Source organism: Panthera tigris, chromosome A2 (assembly GCF_018350195.1).
Source record: "Panthera tigris isolate Pti1 chromosome A2, P.tigris_Pti1_mat1.1, whole genome shotgun sequence".
NCBI lineage: Eukaryota > Metazoa > Chordata > Mammalia > Carnivora > Felidae > Panthera > Panthera tigris.
Genome location: NC_056661.1, coordinates 106,794,834 through 106,811,741, shown reverse-complemented (window position 1 = coordinate 106,811,741; position 16,908 = coordinate 106,794,834). Strand labels below are relative to the sequence as shown.

At 36.5% G+C, this 16,908-nt stretch overlaps 1 protein-coding gene across 14 annotated transcripts in view; it reads left to right on the top strand.

The window, feature by feature from the left end:
* DGKB (diacylglycerol kinase beta) overlaps positions 1 to 16,908 on the top strand; it is a 713,599-nt gene that overhangs the window by 10,626 nt on the left and 686,065 nt on the right. The window lies entirely within an intron of this gene.

The window sequence follows — 16,908 nt, the reverse complement described above, 5'->3', positions numbered from 1 at the left end:
TTGATGGTACCTAAAAATGTGAAATTGAATAGGTTTTAAGACATGGAGTATGAGTTGACTTTGACTAGCAGTTAACACCTTCTATAGAGAAAGAGGGAAGGAGGGAGAGAAAGGAACAATCTGAATAGGTATATAGGCTTTGTAGTGTTAAATTGAGGATATTTTTGGAATTTAACCTTTCTTGATAGAAATCTGAACAAAGTGAAGAAAGTTTGAAGTTTTTGAACGAGGTTGGAGGAGTTACTGACTGAGGCATTTGCTAGGATCTGGGTGATATTGGAGGAAGGGGCATTTGAGTAGGTGGTCATGACTTTACAATGATGGCATTTTATGTCAGTATGTGATTCTTTTCAACAGCTGGGAAGTGTGATGTTAAAAAATATAGAGCTCATCCAAGATGTATTGTTTTATTTCATTTTGTCTTTTATATTGTCATCGCCTACTCTCTCAGTATCATCTATCATCTTCTTTAGTACTTCTTCAGATTTAGAAATTTGGATCACAGTTTTCCTTTTTCTTACCTCCTGTTAGCATTATGATTTTTTTAAATTTTTTTTTAAGTTTATTTATTTATTTTGAGAGAGAGAGAGAGAGAGAGAGAGAGAGAGAGGGAACACACCCGCTGGGGAGGGGCAGAGAGTAGAGACAGAATCCCAAGCAGGCTCTACGCCATCAACACAGAGCCTGGTGCGGGACTTGAAACCACACACTGTAAGATCATGACCTGAGCTGAGATCCAGAGTTAGATGCTTAACCAACTGCACCACCCAGGCACCCTGCATTACGATTGATTAAATTATATGGGTTGACAAGTCAATTAATAGCCTGTAGAAATTTTTAACCAAATTACCTTCATTGGTATTCTGCTCCCTTCCACGTTAACCATTGGCCAATGACTCTGTTCTGAATCTTGATATTATCTGGAACTTTTCATCTTTAAAATCATCAATCACAAAGCAGTAATCTTGTTCTGTCCACCTCCCACCAGTCTCCAGCACCTTGACACACCTTGTTTTCTTCACGACTGTTTTCTCACTCACTTCTCCTTACCATGCAGCCATGACCTAGTATACAACTTAAAGAATTCCTTTGCCCAAATCTTTTCTTTGTACTCTTTTCCTTCCACTTCACATCTGGCAAAATCCTTGCCCTTTCTCAATTGAGCAGTTTCGCTTTGCTTTTTCACTTGGGGTATTGAATGCTATCAGAAATCACAAAACTGTGAAAACTGGTGTCATAATAAATTTGTGATCTCCCATCTCGGTCTGACCCCAGTAATACTTCTAAGTGCCCGTGTTTTATTTACCTTTCCATTCTCTGCAACAGATATCTCATAAAACTCTGCCACACATATACTTGGTAATTCCTTAAGAAAAGACTTAAATGTTATTACCCTCTTCCTCTTTGTGCTGTTTACAGCACAAAGAGGTATTGATATTTTGGTATTGATATTTAAACATTTTTAAAAATTTTAGATTTTAATTAAAAATTATCAATTTCCATAAATAAATCAACCTTCCTCCCCACTGTCTCCACCAACCCCCTATACCCTAGCTTTTAGATAGTTTCATAATTTGTCCCCTCTTTATCCTTGCAAGAATATATATTGCCACAGTATTCTCTTCCAATCCAATGTTTCTTTGACATTAAGCTGCTTAAAATATCCTTTCTGTCAGTGCTCCTTTCCTACCTTACTTGCACTCTCATTGTGTCTCTCATTCTTTGTTTTGTCTGTGATTACAACAGTAGCTGGTACAAAACAGGTACCAAAAAAAAAAAAAAAAAAAAACCAAAAAACAGAAAACAAAAACAGAATAGCACTGAATAAATAAGTGGATTTTGAAAATGCCTCCTTTTTGATTGAGGGTGATGGATTGTCTCATAAAGCATTTCCCTCAGTCAACAATGTTTTTATCTTTCAGTTTACTCTGTTAGAATGCTAAGCGACCATCTCTGTTCTCTGAAATATACTGTCAATTTTTCAGTAAAGTTTTTTTTTTTTATTCTAATCAAGTGCTTGTCTTCTATCACGTTTTCCCCTTGGTAAGTAGTAGTAATAAATACATTTGCTTATTCTGGAAATGATATTCAATCATGTTATTCTGTTTTGAGAGAATAAGATTATTCTTAATTTGACCAAATTCAGTAGTTGGCACTTTATTTTACAATATTAACTGTTTACGTTAGATTTAGGCACTTGTTTTATTTGTGACACATTTCATGAATTGATTATCAGCATTTGATTGTCAACCTGGATGAAGTGGAAGGTTCAGAGTTATTTTCAGTATCTGACAAGAATAAACACTGAGACTTTGAGGGCTTATCGGAAGTAAACAGTAGGCTAAGAGGTCACACATGTGGAGAGAATAGAAAATAATCTAGTCTACTTTCCCCACTACTATGTCACTTTCTCAGAGTCCCATTTAAGTGATGATGTACCAATGACAACAGAAAGAAAATACTTTCCTCAGCCACATGAAACACTTACTTAAAAAAGTGTGAATAAACACAGAAGATTTTTATCATGATTTCTGAGTGTAATTCATGAGAGGATGGTCACTTGCTCAGTTTCTTGCTTTCCCATAGCCCTCTCTTCCCTCCATTCTTTCCACAGAATCAAATATCAACTGATAAAATGAATGAAGGCATTTTTAGGAGGGAAAACATGATTTATATCAAACCTTACTCTAAAAGTGAATTTATCCACAGCAATATGCTAGTCTACTTTACAAGTGTGTGTTTTTCACTTACGTGTAGCTCTAGAAATTATAGAATAGGTTGGCTTTGGAATAGCTTTTGGATTTCTAATACAGTATTTCTTTTCTATATAGTTTTACTTAAGCAATATAAATAAGGTTAGCTGTGACCTAAAAAAAAAATACTCAGTCATTTTTCTTAGAACACAGTATGGTATGTGCCCTAATTAATTTTATTTGTGGTATAGTAAAAAGTATAACTTCAGAAGGAAATGAAAACTGTGTGGAAAGAGATGGCTTTGAGGCAGGGACACTCTATTAGAGCTTATGATTGGGGAAATCCTGATAAGCTGATATATTGTTAACACTTTATATGTTTGATTTTTCCCTCTTTTTTATTTGTTCTAGACGTTACTAAAAGAGGTTAATGTATTGATGTATGATATTTTTTCCAGGCCAAACAGGAAAAAAATGAAAATTTAATTTTTAATTTGCAGAAATGACTTTGATAGGTCTGGTTTGAAGAAATTGGAAGTCAACTTTCCCTTTGCTTTATGTTGTCCAGATTCCATTCATTCCACACTTTTTGTTTTTGTAGATTGAAGGTGGAATTTTATGTTCTTATTTTAGGACTCTTTTCTTTGTACTTCTTGCTTGAGTGTCAAGAGACTAAGTACAAAGGATTCATTGATACCTGTGAAGACTTTTTGTTTTTGTTTGTGTTTTATGATGAGCAAAACATTGGTGGCCTTTTGCTACCCAAAGAATACTCATTTTCTCTTAGCTAATAGGAATTTCTGTTTCTTAAACTGAGTACTGATTTGTGAAATGCGCTTCTTCTCCCATCTACTTAGGGCGTGGAGAAGATTTTCTAACCAGGGCTTGTGGTAGGCCATAGCCAAGCCAGTTGCACTGAAAGTTTTGTTGGTTTGATGAAGCACAAGAAATAGAGCACAGAAGTATGTATACATCTGTGGTGCAGCAAGGCTCTCACTGAAGGGAAGAGGACTGGCCCTTTCATTGTTGCTGTGGTCCCCCAACCAGATGGTTATAAAAGGCCAAATTCCTACATCTTGTACTGTGCTAACTGGGAGGATTCCTCCCTCTGCATGGGATTCTGGTAGTATTGAACTTTGGCTTTGCCTTTGTATGGAATAAAACAAAGCCTCAGGGAGCATCTACTGACTTACATTCTTAATCTTGTGTTTATTCTTTGCAAGGATTCTTTGCCAGTATAATTGTGAATCAAAGCAAAAGCTGAACGTAGTTGAGTCATGGCCCTAATTCTTGCCAATTCTAGAACCTGAACCAGCTTTTTTGTTCTTACCAGCTTAGAGTCAGTGGTGATAAAAATGGTTTTACTGGACGGACTCATAGATTCATGGCCACTTCCTGCATAGTATCAACACTTCCTGGCTTCCACAGTTGGAGGGTGTTCCTCTTTATCTGTATCTTACTTGCCAAGGTGCAATCTATGTAGTCTTATCAAATGTTTTAAAAATCATTAACCTAGAAAAATTCTAACAGGCCAGTAAATATTACAGTTACCAGCTCTTACTTGTTTTTCTTCCCAATTTCAATTTCTAGATAAAAGGGCTCAAACATTACCCTCATGTAGCTGTCCTTGAAACTTAACTTCATAGCAATGTTTTGTGTTGTAGGCAATGACCTACTCTCATAACTTTCAGATATATGGCTCCTTATTCACACAGAGGTAAAAATAAAAGGTCCAGTTCTTTTAGATTTAAGGTACCCCATGGGGAAGTAGCCTCTTTAAGGGTAGGCAGATAGGTATTGAATACCTAGTTGATATAATGGTGCAGAAAATTTCAACATTGGCATATGGAGTGAAGGGAACTCAGATGTTAAGGAGAGTATCTACTATATCATGTTTACCCTTAGGGCGTCTGTCTCTGTGCCTCCCACTTACTCTGTAGCCAATTATACTTTGCTATCAATATATACCTGTACTTAAATTGGCCTTAAAATTTATTAACAATTTCCTGGTTATCAAATTCATTTACTTTTTATCAGTTTTTTTGCTATCTTTAGCCTCTTTACAGAATTTGCCACCTTGGATAGCTTCACTCATTGTTGTAACTTTAGTCTTTGTCATTGGTAAGACTGCACTATTAGAATGTTACTTCTGTTTATTCAATGAGTCAAAAACTATTCAATGACTACCATTTACCAAGTACTTGGAAAACAATGCTAATAAAACACGTACATAGTTTTTGTGCCTAGTGAATTTATAGTTTAGTGAGCGATTGATAATAATTTATTATTTGATTTGTAAATATATTTTGAGTACCTACCTGATGCCAGGTTCTGTTCTAGGCATTAGAAATGCAGTGTAAAAACAGTACCTGGGGAAACACGTTTTCTTGGAGGAGACAGAAAGTAACAAGTACTTAATATCATTTTATATATAAGTGCCATGATGAAAAGTAAGTCCGGGCAAGAGGAAAGGAAGTGATAGAGAGTGGGTGCTATTTTTAATAATGTACTATTTTAGGGGCACCTGGGTGGCTCAGTCAGTTAAGCATCCAACTCTTGATTTCAGTCATGACCTCAAGGTCATGAGATCAAGCCCTGCACGGGGCATTAAGTTGGGCATAGAGCCTGCTTAAGATTCTCTCTCTCTCTCTCTCTCTCTCTCTCTCTCTCTCTGTCTTTCTCCTTCTGCCCCACCCTAGCTCTCTCTCTCTCTCTCTCAAAAAAAAATAATGTACGATTTTAGATTTATTAAATATGTTCCATTCTTCCATGGACATATTACATTTGAAATGCCTTTAAATTATCTAATAGGTGCTGTTAAATAGGCAGTTGGGTACACGAGCCTGAAATTCAAGAAGTTATTGGAGGGGCACCTGGATGGCTCAGTTTGTTGAGTGCCAGACTCTTGATTTCGGCTCAGGTCATGATCCCAGGGTTGTGGGATCTAGCACCACCTCAGACTCTACACTGAGCATTGAGCTTGCTTAATGTTCTCTGTGTGTGTGTGTGTGTGTGTGTGTGTGTGTGTGTGTGTGTTTGTGTGTGTGTGTGTGTCTCCCCCTATGCTCTTCTCCCCTGCTTGTCGGAGACAAAAATGTGAGATTTGTGCATAGATCTAGGACCAGGAGTGATCATGTAGGGAATCAGAGTAGAGAGAGAAGAATATACAATGATGAGCCTTGGAGAAAGTAAGAAAGAGCAGCAGGAGAAAGCCAGGAGAATTTCTCTGGATGCTCAGTAAGTTTGCAGTAAGAAAGAGCTGTTGAAATATGTGGCTTGTTACTGAGAGGACAAGCAAGAGGACCAGGTAGGTTAGCCACAGGATTGGGAAAGTCAGTCTTTGTTGACCTTGAAGAGGGAAATTTCAGTTGAATGGTGGAGCACAAGTTAGACCAAAGCAGACTGAAGTGAAAATTGTTGGTTTGACGTGGAGGGAAAACCAGTCAGAGAACAATACCAATAAATTGGAAATTGCACCTGAAATGAATGGCCCAAATATAACAGTATCATTTGAGTTCATCAAGAGGGTTTGAAAGGCTTCATGAAGAAATGATTTTAAACTGAGGTCAGAAAGATGAGTTGGTATTAACTAGACAATAAGGCAAAAGTAAAAAAGCTTGTAAAAAGACTAATACCGCAAGGTAAACTTGAAGACTGGAATAAGCTCATACAGGTTGGCGTGGGTATGTATGAGTTTAATGATGGCATGAAACTGTTTTATCCTTTTTTCAAAAATTTTTAACTTTATTTACTTTTAAAGAGAGAGAAGGAAAGAGTTCACACACATGGCATGGGGTGTGGAGGGGCAGAGAGAGGGGGAGAGAGAAAATCCCAAGCATGCTCCATGCAGTCAGTACAGAGGCCAATGTGGGGCTAGATCTCATGAACTGTGAGATCATGACCTCAGCTAAGATCAAGAGTCAGACAACTGACTCAGCTACCCAGGTGTCCCAAGACTGTTTTATCTTTAACCCTAGAGCATTGGGCATAATGATTAGAGGGAGATGGGGATATGTGGACAACATCATCTATCTTTTGATGAAGTTGTTCTAGCTGTACTGTGTATAGGGTATAGAGGTAGGTCGGCAAGATGGAAGTTGGATAGCTCACGAACAGGCCATCTTAGTAATTAAGGTGAGTCAAAATTGCAGCTTGCATTACAGCAGTAAAGGTGTAAAAATGGAGAGAAAGAGAAATCTGAGTGATATTTATGAAGTGAAATTGATAGTGCTTACAACAGTCTGGATAGGAGTATATGAGGAAATGTAGAGAAGTCAAGCATGACCCTTAAACTTCTGGCATTCACAGTAGAGAGGCAGTATCTTGGCATTAATTAGGAGAGAATTAGAGCAGAACTCCATTGGTTTGCCATTATTTTTGTGGGCCTTAATGGATTTAGGTTATGCATATTGGATTAGAGGGATTTGTGAGCCATTCTCACCTGCCTATTAGACTTTTCTATCTATATATCCCACTGAGTTCTCAAAAATATTAAAACTGAGTCCATCTTGATCCCTTCAAAATTTCTCTTTCCCATCAACCCAGACTCAATCATCTTGTAATGATTTTTCTTCCTAGTACCCTCTCAGTTTCCATGTCAGGAGACTCTGATCTTTCTTGACTGTTCTCTTGCACATTTGCCCTTTTCCATTTTTACCCATACTATGCAATTTCAAACTCTTTAATTTCACTCCACTGTACTCTTAGCCTGCTATGTGGTCTTTTTTTCCCCCAAATCATTCCTTGTCTGATACTTTTTTAAAAATTTTAAGTATCTATTTTCATATTTAAGATTCTGATTTTTCCCATGTCCCTACTTAAAATAATTCAGTGTCTTTCCTATTCCTTATAAATAAGCTGTAGATTGACTTTAGCTTGGAATTCAGGAAAAAAAAAATCTGTAGATTTTTCTTCCCCTGACACACTGTGGAACTCAGTAATTAGAAACTGCCTGGTTTAAATCCTGAGTTTAGTACTTACTAGTTGTGTGGTTTTGGCTGAGTTAATCACAATTTTCTATTTTTCAAATGGGATTAAAAATAGAAACTCATTTACATGGTTGTTTTAAAGTCTAAATCCATTAAATTCTCTTAGCACAGTCCCTGGCACAAAACTAGCACTCAATTAATGCAGTTTCTATTATTATTCTGTTAGCCTCCCACCAAGCCCCCTGTATGTATGCTGGCACATTTAACCACTTCGTGAGCATGCCTTTTATTTCTCTGATGTGCTGTTTTATACAACTTGCATTCTTCTGCCTAGAAGGCTTTCTCCTTCCTCTCTTGGCAGCCTTTCCCCACAACGCAATTTCTTCCTGTCTAAATTTGTTCATCTCTTCAAGTACCAGCCCTTTTCTATCCCCAGGAAACATTTCTGTCTTTCCCAGCTTGCCCCGTCCCTGGTTCTAGGTGCGGTTACCCAATATTTTTTTTTTTTTTTTTTTTTTTTTTTTTGTATTTTGACACCTATCTTATCAGCTCCTTGTATATAGTTAGGTATGTAGCTTTCTTGCATCTTCTACAGGGTAGGCCTTGAGTATAGGGCCATTTTTAGGATGCTATTTGCCTAATGTCTATAGTTTTTGCAATATTAGTGAACAAAAGATTGCCAGTGTTGGTGGGCAGTCCCCTCATTTGCCTGTGAATATTCTCTTGTTTTCCTTCCATGTAGACTGATTTTGGCTCTACTCCTCATCAAGAAACATCAAGTTACCTGTCCCAGATCTTTTCCTTAAGGACAAGAGCTTTCAAGTCAGCAATCCACTAAATCCATCAGGGCTAATGTGTTTTCAGTGCTCTCAGGAACTCTAAGTGCATTTAACCAAGCTCTTCTGGCAACACTGGCCCTGTTTTTATGTTCCAAGTCGTTAGTTTTGTTTTGTTTTGTTTTTCTCAGTTACACATAATTTGAAGGAAGCAGTTTTAGGAGAGGTAACTGAGTACCAGCTTAATAGCGTTTTACTCTGAGATCTCTAATAATGGGCTTCTTTAAAATTAAAAAAAAAAAGTGACATAAAAAACAATATTTAATATCTTTTCTGTTTCCTGCCTAATTGCCTCTGGTTCTGCTGGGCCATGGCCTTTGGATTACAAACTGCCACTTTTTAGGATGTTCCAAAAGCATGAATCAAGATTGATTCTTACTTTATCCATCGTTGTACTTGGTTGTAACTTACACAGCCTGAGATGAGGGTTTATTTTTCCCCTCCGAAGCTTTCAGGGATGTTTTTGTCGGGTTTTGGAAAATGTGCTCCAGAGTAATGATAAATTGAGTGCTGCCTCAGAAAGAGTCAGGCTGTCAGGGAACATATTTATCTCCACATTTGGAAAGCAGAGCAAAATAAGTACAGACCTTTCAAAAACCTGTGTGAAAACTTGCTATGGTAAGGGAGAAGGTCAATCTGACATGGCTTTATATCCACTTTATTTATAATTTATGGGCTTTATGGACATACGGAATAACCTAAAATCCATGATCATTCACAGATGAACAATGTTTTTCCCTACAGTAATGTACTACTGAGGAAAACTTGATAGTTAAATGGTTCTGTTTCCTTCTGGTTCAAGAAAAGATATCATGATATAAGAGAAATAAATAATTGTATTTAAGAAATACTCTCCTACATTTGCCTAAAGTACAAATCTGCCTATTTTTGTACATAAAAAGTTATTGGAACATGGCTGAAGGAATTTATTACATGTTGCTTATGGCTGCTTTTGCACTACAACTAGAAGAGTTGTGTAGTTGCAACAGACACCTTTTGGCTCACAAAGCCTAACATAGTTACTCTCTGGTTCTTTACGAGAAAAGTTTGTTGTCCTCTGGCCTAGGAGGAAATTCTGTCACAAATGGAAGTTTCTGCTCTATTTTCTATAATGACATTAACAAGAAGTTTGCTTTAGTTGTAAGAGATGACAGGATTGTAATGGGAGCATCTGTTTTTTAATTGGTGGTCTTGTTCTATGGATTTATTTGTTTGTCAGGGATAACTGGGTTTAGTATAGGGCTAAAAATGAAAAGACAATAAATTAATAACTGCCTCATCCAACTAAAGCATTCATTAGGGTTTTAATTGGATATCACAGAGTTAAGTATTGTTTGCAGAGGTACTGAGTCTATTTTTGTGAGCAAAATGTCAAGTAAACCTCTAGTTTTAGGTCCCTATTCTTATAAGAGATTTCCAGAAAGGGACTCTCCAGTTTGTTCAGCATTATGAATAGTGACAGTAGTTAATGTAAAATAATACGGCTTTGAGTGTAGACTCCTTGCAAAAACTGTGAGGATTGTCTTTATCTCTACCTACCTCTATGATTTCTACCTCTATCTGTGTGTGAATATGTATGAGTGTGTATTTTTCCATCTTAAATATTTCTCTTTTTTTTAAAGTTTATTTACTTATTTTGAGAGAGAGTGAGCATGTTGTGTGTGAGTGGGGGAGGGGCAGAGAGAGAAGGAGAAAGAGAATCCCAAGTAAGCTCCATACTGTCAGTGCAGAGTCCATCGTGGGGCTCAATCTCATGAACCATGAGATCATGACCTGAGCTGAAATCAAGAGTCATATGTTCAACCAGTCGAGCCACCCAGGAACTCCCATCTTAAATATTTCTTAAAGAAATGGCAAAATCTGAATTTTTAAAATTTTTTTCATGGATCTACATGTTTTGTGTTCTAGCTATGTATCTGTGTATTGATCACTAGCACTCATTAATATTCATCCAATCAAATATTACCGCTGTGCTAGGTACTAAAGGGGAGCAAAAAAGCATGTTCCCTAAGTTCATCAAGCCTTCATATTTGGTGTAGACAGACAGTTAATACAGGACAAACAAATTACATACATATTTTTATTACCTTTTTATTTGAAAAGAAAGGCACAAATAATAAATGTATGGTTTTGTGAAATGTTCACAAACTGCACAGACCCATGTAACCAGAACAGACCAAGATGCAGGACATGCCCAGCAATCCCACTGATGTCCCTTCCTTGTCATGCCCACTCTCCAAAGAAAACCATGGCTTGACGTAAAGCCTCAGAGATTCAAACCTGAGGACTTTCTTTCTTTCTTTCTTTCTTTCTCTCTCTCTCTCTCTCTCTTTTTTCTTTCTTTGTTTCTTTAAGTTTATTTTTTTAGAAAGACAGCAGGGTAGGGGCAGAGAGAGGGGGGAGAGAGAGAATCCCAAGCAGGCTCTAAGTTGTTAGCGCAGAGCCTGACACAGGGCTTGATCCCTTGAACTGTGAGATCATGACCTGAGCTGAGATCAAGAGTTGGAGGCTTAACTGACTGAGCCACCTGGTGCCCCCAAACCTGGGGTTTCTAAAACATTGAGTTTCTGATATTTATAAGTCAGGCAATCTGCATTTCTGCCCTCCTTTGACAAATAATTTTTGGGGCTCTGAGCATGTGTACTCCTCCAGGCAGAGGCCTGCTGAAGCAGGAGCTGTTCCTGTCCCTGAGGGAGGGTGTGGCCTCCCAGGCCCACTTGGCTCACCTCATTTTGTTACTGGCCTGTCTGTTGATACGAGAGACACTTGCCTTTTTCTATCTCTTGATCCTAATTTTATGTCTGTATTTTTGGCCACTTCAAGCCTTTTGTACAACAAGATAGTATAATATTACATATAATTTTATATATAATTACATATATATAATATATAGTCCTTTTTGTTGTACTTATTTATTTATCTAACACATACAAATTTAACATGTGCCATATACAGGAGATAAAAACTGAGTTTATTACACGGGGCTGTGATTTGGATAGACGAGCAACTGAAGCTTCCCCTAACAAAGTAACAATTTAGCTAAGATGAAAAGTGAGAAGTTAGGCAAAGAGGAGAAGAGAGAACATATCCTAGGAAGATACCTTTATACCATTCACAGTTACACTAAGTACTTCACTCTAACAATCTTGTCAATTGTTTTTCCTCTGTAAAGCTTGTTTTTATATGCTCAAAAATGACATTTAACTTTCCCATTCTTCTTAAAACTTCAGCCATCACCTTTTATTGAATTCGCAGATGGCCATGGCCCATATTTTATACAGATACATATGATAAAAGTACAAACCTTAAAATGGGATTCGGCACTGCCTGTCAGTCAATAAAACTATCCTGCCCACCCCTCCTTCTCTCTGCTGTTATGGGAGAGGAAGATTTGGTCCTCGGGTAGAATCTAGGAACTTAGTGTATACTCTGACCATCCAGCACTCCACCCTTCTCGTGGACTAGCTTTTCTGTTACCCATTTCATTCTTCATCTTGCGTCTCATCCGTGATTCCTCTTTCTCCCTCATACTCTCAAATATACTCATATTTAGTTTCTTTTTACCTCCAAAGCCTACTACTCTTGATTTTCATCACTGCATTTGAGACCACCAAGGTTTCTTGCTTAGGAAACATCTGCTAAATTTGCAAATAAACTATGGAATGAATAAGTTACGGAAATAAAAGGCACAGCATGACGAATATAGTCAATGGTATTATAATGGCGTTGTATGATGACACTGGTAGCTGGACTAGTGGTGAGCACAGCATAGAATATAAAATTGTCAAATCATGATGTTCTGCACCTGAAACAAATGTAACATTTGTGTCAACTCTACTCAAATACAAAAATCGCTTTCATAAAAATACAAAATGAACACATTTCAAAGATTTTAGTCAACTCATTAATTAATGAAGGAACTATTAACATGTCAGGAATGATTCAAAAGAGAATTAGAAGATGTGATATTTATAGAGCTGATTAGTTAAAGGAATAAAGAAATGAATTTACTAAAAGATACTAAAGTGGTTGGGGCGCCTGGCTGGCTCAGTCAGTAGGACATGTGACTCTTGATCTCGGGGTCATGAGTTCAAACCCCACATTTAGGGTAGATTTCACATTTAAAAAATTGAATAAACAAAATTGGAGGGAGGGAAGGTCCAAAGCTGCAATAAATAATAACATTTGGAGTATGGTATTAAAGTCATTGACGTCATTTCTTTTCAACAACATAATATAAAATTTTTTCAGAGAATGATCATTGGCATTTCACTCAGTTCTACAAGTTAACCTTTATTCTTAAATAGTTGCAACATATTCAAAGTAATAGTAAGTAGGAAGTTGAACAAAGATACGTGACCCTAGATATGTGACCCCCTTAAAATATCTTTTAAATAAGAAAATCTCCAGTTAGGGTGTGTCTGATACACAAATAGCCAGTTACTGTACTGAAATGGCACCTAGTAATTTCTGTTCCCAAATGCAGAGCCATGTTTATGACTTAATTGTTCTGCACACACTCTTAACCCTTAATATATTCTCTAGAAAACCAAGAATGTTCTTTTGCCAATTTTATTATATAAAAACTTAAAATGGGGGTGTCTGAGTGGCTCAGTCAGTTAAGCATTCAACTTGATTTCAGCTCAAGTCATGCTCTTGTGATTTGTAGGCTCGAGCCCCACATCAGGCTCTGTGCTGACAGTGCAGAGCCTGCTTGGGATTCTCCCTCCCTCTCTGCCCCTTCCTCTTTCTTTCGCTCTCTCTCAAAATAAATAAACTTAAAAAATAAAAAACACCTTTATGAACTAAATATTTTAGTCACATTCAAATGTGAGCAATTTGTTGAGAGAAAATACTTTTTATTTATATAAATGGTAAAAGGTTAACTCCTCCAGGGTTCAAGTATATACAAAAAATTATTTTAAAAAAGATTTCAGAGTCATAGAAGCAAATCAGCAGGATGAGAACAATCAGTTTATAGAACCGATTCTAATGGGCAGTCCTGTGAAAAGATGCCCCATCTCAGTTGTCACGGAAATGAAGTGATGACCACTCACAGCCATATAATCCAAAGTTTGCCTATCAGATTGGTAACATTTAAAAGCATTTAATGGTATCCAGTATTGACAAGGCTGTAAAGAAATTACTCTCTTATAAACTATCAGCAGTTCTGTAAATGCTGTGGAATATTTTGAAAGCATTTTGCTATCACTTATTAAAATCCAAATTCCCCATCATTTTTTACCTTACAACGTCATTATTGTTTATTTATTCAATGAAGTAAAAATGCTAGAGTATAAAGATACATGATGGTGATTATTTTTATTGCAACATTATATATATAATTTATTATAGCATATATATAATTATATGTAATATATTATAGCATACAATTGGAGAAATAATAGCAAATTAACATCATTAGGGATATGATTAAGTAAATTATACTTCCTTATTGTGTAATTCTCTGGCTATCATAAAGAATGAGTTATAATTGCCTGTATGCCTATTCTATTTTAAACTCATTAAATTATAGAAGGTGTAGCATATGATCATATCTTTAAAAAATAAAAAGTAATAGCAAAGTAATATTCTCTGTATCAAAGAGGTTGTATAAGCAGAGAGAAGTTATACACAAAGCTTTACCAGTGGGTAGTATAGGTTATGGGATTGAGATGAGGCTCCTAAAGAAGTTGACAATTTTGATGCTGCACCATTTTGTTAAAAAGAACATTAATTTTACTGTTATACATATAAGTACATTACTATACCATATTATAACTGTCCATATGCTCAAAATCTCTCAAAGGGCTTATTATGGAGTTAGAGTGCAATCCAAATCTCTTACCCCCATCTGTAAGTCTCTTGGGGTTCAGTTCTTACTGCGCCAACTTGAACTTGGGCAACTCTAGCACTCCTGAGCTGCATCTGGAAACAACATCCAGCTTTTAGTTTATTTTGCAAAGTTAAAATTCTTTCTTACCTTAAAGCCTCCCCACTCACCACCATATCCCCTGTCTAGAACCACCTTTCCTGTACCCTGGCTGATTCAGTTTAAATGTCATTTCTCTAAAATTGCCACTTTGTTCCTTCAATAAAATTTAGGTCCCCCAGTTAAATAGAAACCAAGTTGATGCCTTATGACTCTCAGAGTTGCTAAATGAAGTTTTTGAGTGTGCTGTGCAAAATGAGCTAGCTAAATATTGAGTAAATAAAATTTGTAAAACTAGAATTCTGTTATGAGAGAAAAGAAGGATCATGCATTCATTTGTCATTTATTAGTTACATGAAAGCATCTGGATTATTTCACATTAAAAGAATTTCAACTTGTCACACAAATATCTTATGGGATAAGATAATTTCAACGTAAGGTTAACTTACCATGGAGAAAATTAATGCTCCTTCTTGATTTTTCTTCCTAGCTGTAGGAGCTGCCACTATGAAGGTTTTTGTTCGATAAAAGAAGAGTTTCACAAGTTTGTTTACTAACATACATATTTAGAATCATAGGCATATTCTTTGGACTTGATAGACCTAGGTGATTTCAGGTAGGAAAGAAAAAAGTTTTGGCCACTTGGATTAGAACCTTCCAAAGGCATAAATATTTAGATAGACTGCAAGGAGGTTCTGACAAGATTAAGTATAAAACATCCAAATAGCTTGGAAGAAGAGTTAAGTGTTTTATATTTAGGGAGCAAACTCCCAACTGAAGCAATAAAAACAGTCTATCTCTTTCAAGTGATATATTTAAGTGCATTCCTTTACTGAATACAGAGTGGAATTTTGCCACATTAAATTGTTTCAAAATTAGACTTGCCTAGCTAACAGAAACAAATCAGGTATCTAAACAAGATATCCTTTACGCCAGGTCATGAATATATTGAAAATCATTAAAATACAGATCATTTTGGTTTGTCATAATTTGGGAAGAGTTACACTACCTTGAATTGTGATGTGTCTTGATACACATTACTTCTTTAACAATACATCAGGAATCTGTATGATATTTTGTTCTGTCTAGAACATGAGGCCAGGAGTTTATCATTGATTCTTATCAACTAAAAGCATGGGGTTTTGAGAACTGAAATGTAACAATTTATAAAGCGGTAGCATTCATTTTGCTGGTGGCATTTAAATAGATGTAGGGGCGCCTGGGTGGCGCAGTCGGTTAAGCGTCCGACTTCAGCCAGGTCACGATCTCGCGGTCCGTGAGTTCGAGCCCCGCGTCAGGCTCTGGGCTGATGGCTCGGAGCCTGGAGCCTGTTTCCGATTCTGTGTCTCCCTCTCTCTCTGCCCCTCCCCCGTTCATGCTCTGTCTCTCTCTGTCCCAAAAATAAATAAAAAATGTTGAAAAAAAAAAATTAAATAGATGTTGTTGGCTTTTGATACAAAGTGGAATGGCCTGCGGCATATTTTTACAGTCCATAAACTAACACTTCATAATAAATTCAATAGGAGGAAAGCAAAGTTAGTTTGTGAGACATTTTAATAGATCACATGGTATAAATATTACATATCTATGTTTTTCAATTTTTTGTATCTGATAAAAATGTAGTTTGTAGGGACTTATCACCAACTTGCAAATTGGGCAGTAAAGTGCATAGTCATATAACTACTCTAGATCTGACATTCTTTTAGAGCTTCACTGAAGGGACATTAGTGCAATTAGAAAAGACAAAGATGTAGCAAAACATCATGGTAAGAGTTTTACTGCACATTACCATTATGAATGTAGATGAAATAAGGGGTGAAAGTGTTAATTTCTGGATTATTATTGGCATGATTTTTTTCTGGTTAGCTTGATGTATAGATTATATGTGAAAGGCTCAGACACAAGGAAATTTTGTGTATTTGTATGTGTGTATATTTCATGGATAAAATATTGTGTGCTTTTCCCCTTCTTACGGGGCATTCCCAAAGTCACCATAAAGTAAGACAAATGAAAAATTTATTCTTGCCCTTCTGTAAAGCACAAATGTGGATTCCTTTTTGAGTACATAGTCATATAAACTAGGTACTAGAGACACAAAAAGTCATAAAATGATAATCAGTCCTCCTGTATATGATTTTCTTTAAATTCTCCTGTATATGATTTTCTCCAGAAACCAATCAGCATATTTTCTAATGCTTTAAGGGCCTACTGTTTGTACAACTCAGCACTATGGAGAGTTATTTATTTATTTCTTGGAAATAATTTGGAAAAAATTTAAAATGTGAAGTTAGCTGGAGCATCTGGGTGGCTCAATGGGTCAAGCGTCAGACTTAGGCTCAGGTCAGGATCTCACAGTTCTGGAGTTCGAGGCCCTCGTGTCTCAGAGCCTGGAGTCTACTTGGGATTCTGTGTCTCTGTCTCTCTCTGCCCCTCTTCCGCTGATGCTCTATCTCCTTGTCAAAAATAAATCAACATTAAAAAAATTATTTTAAAAAATGTGAAGTTACCTTAGTAAATAA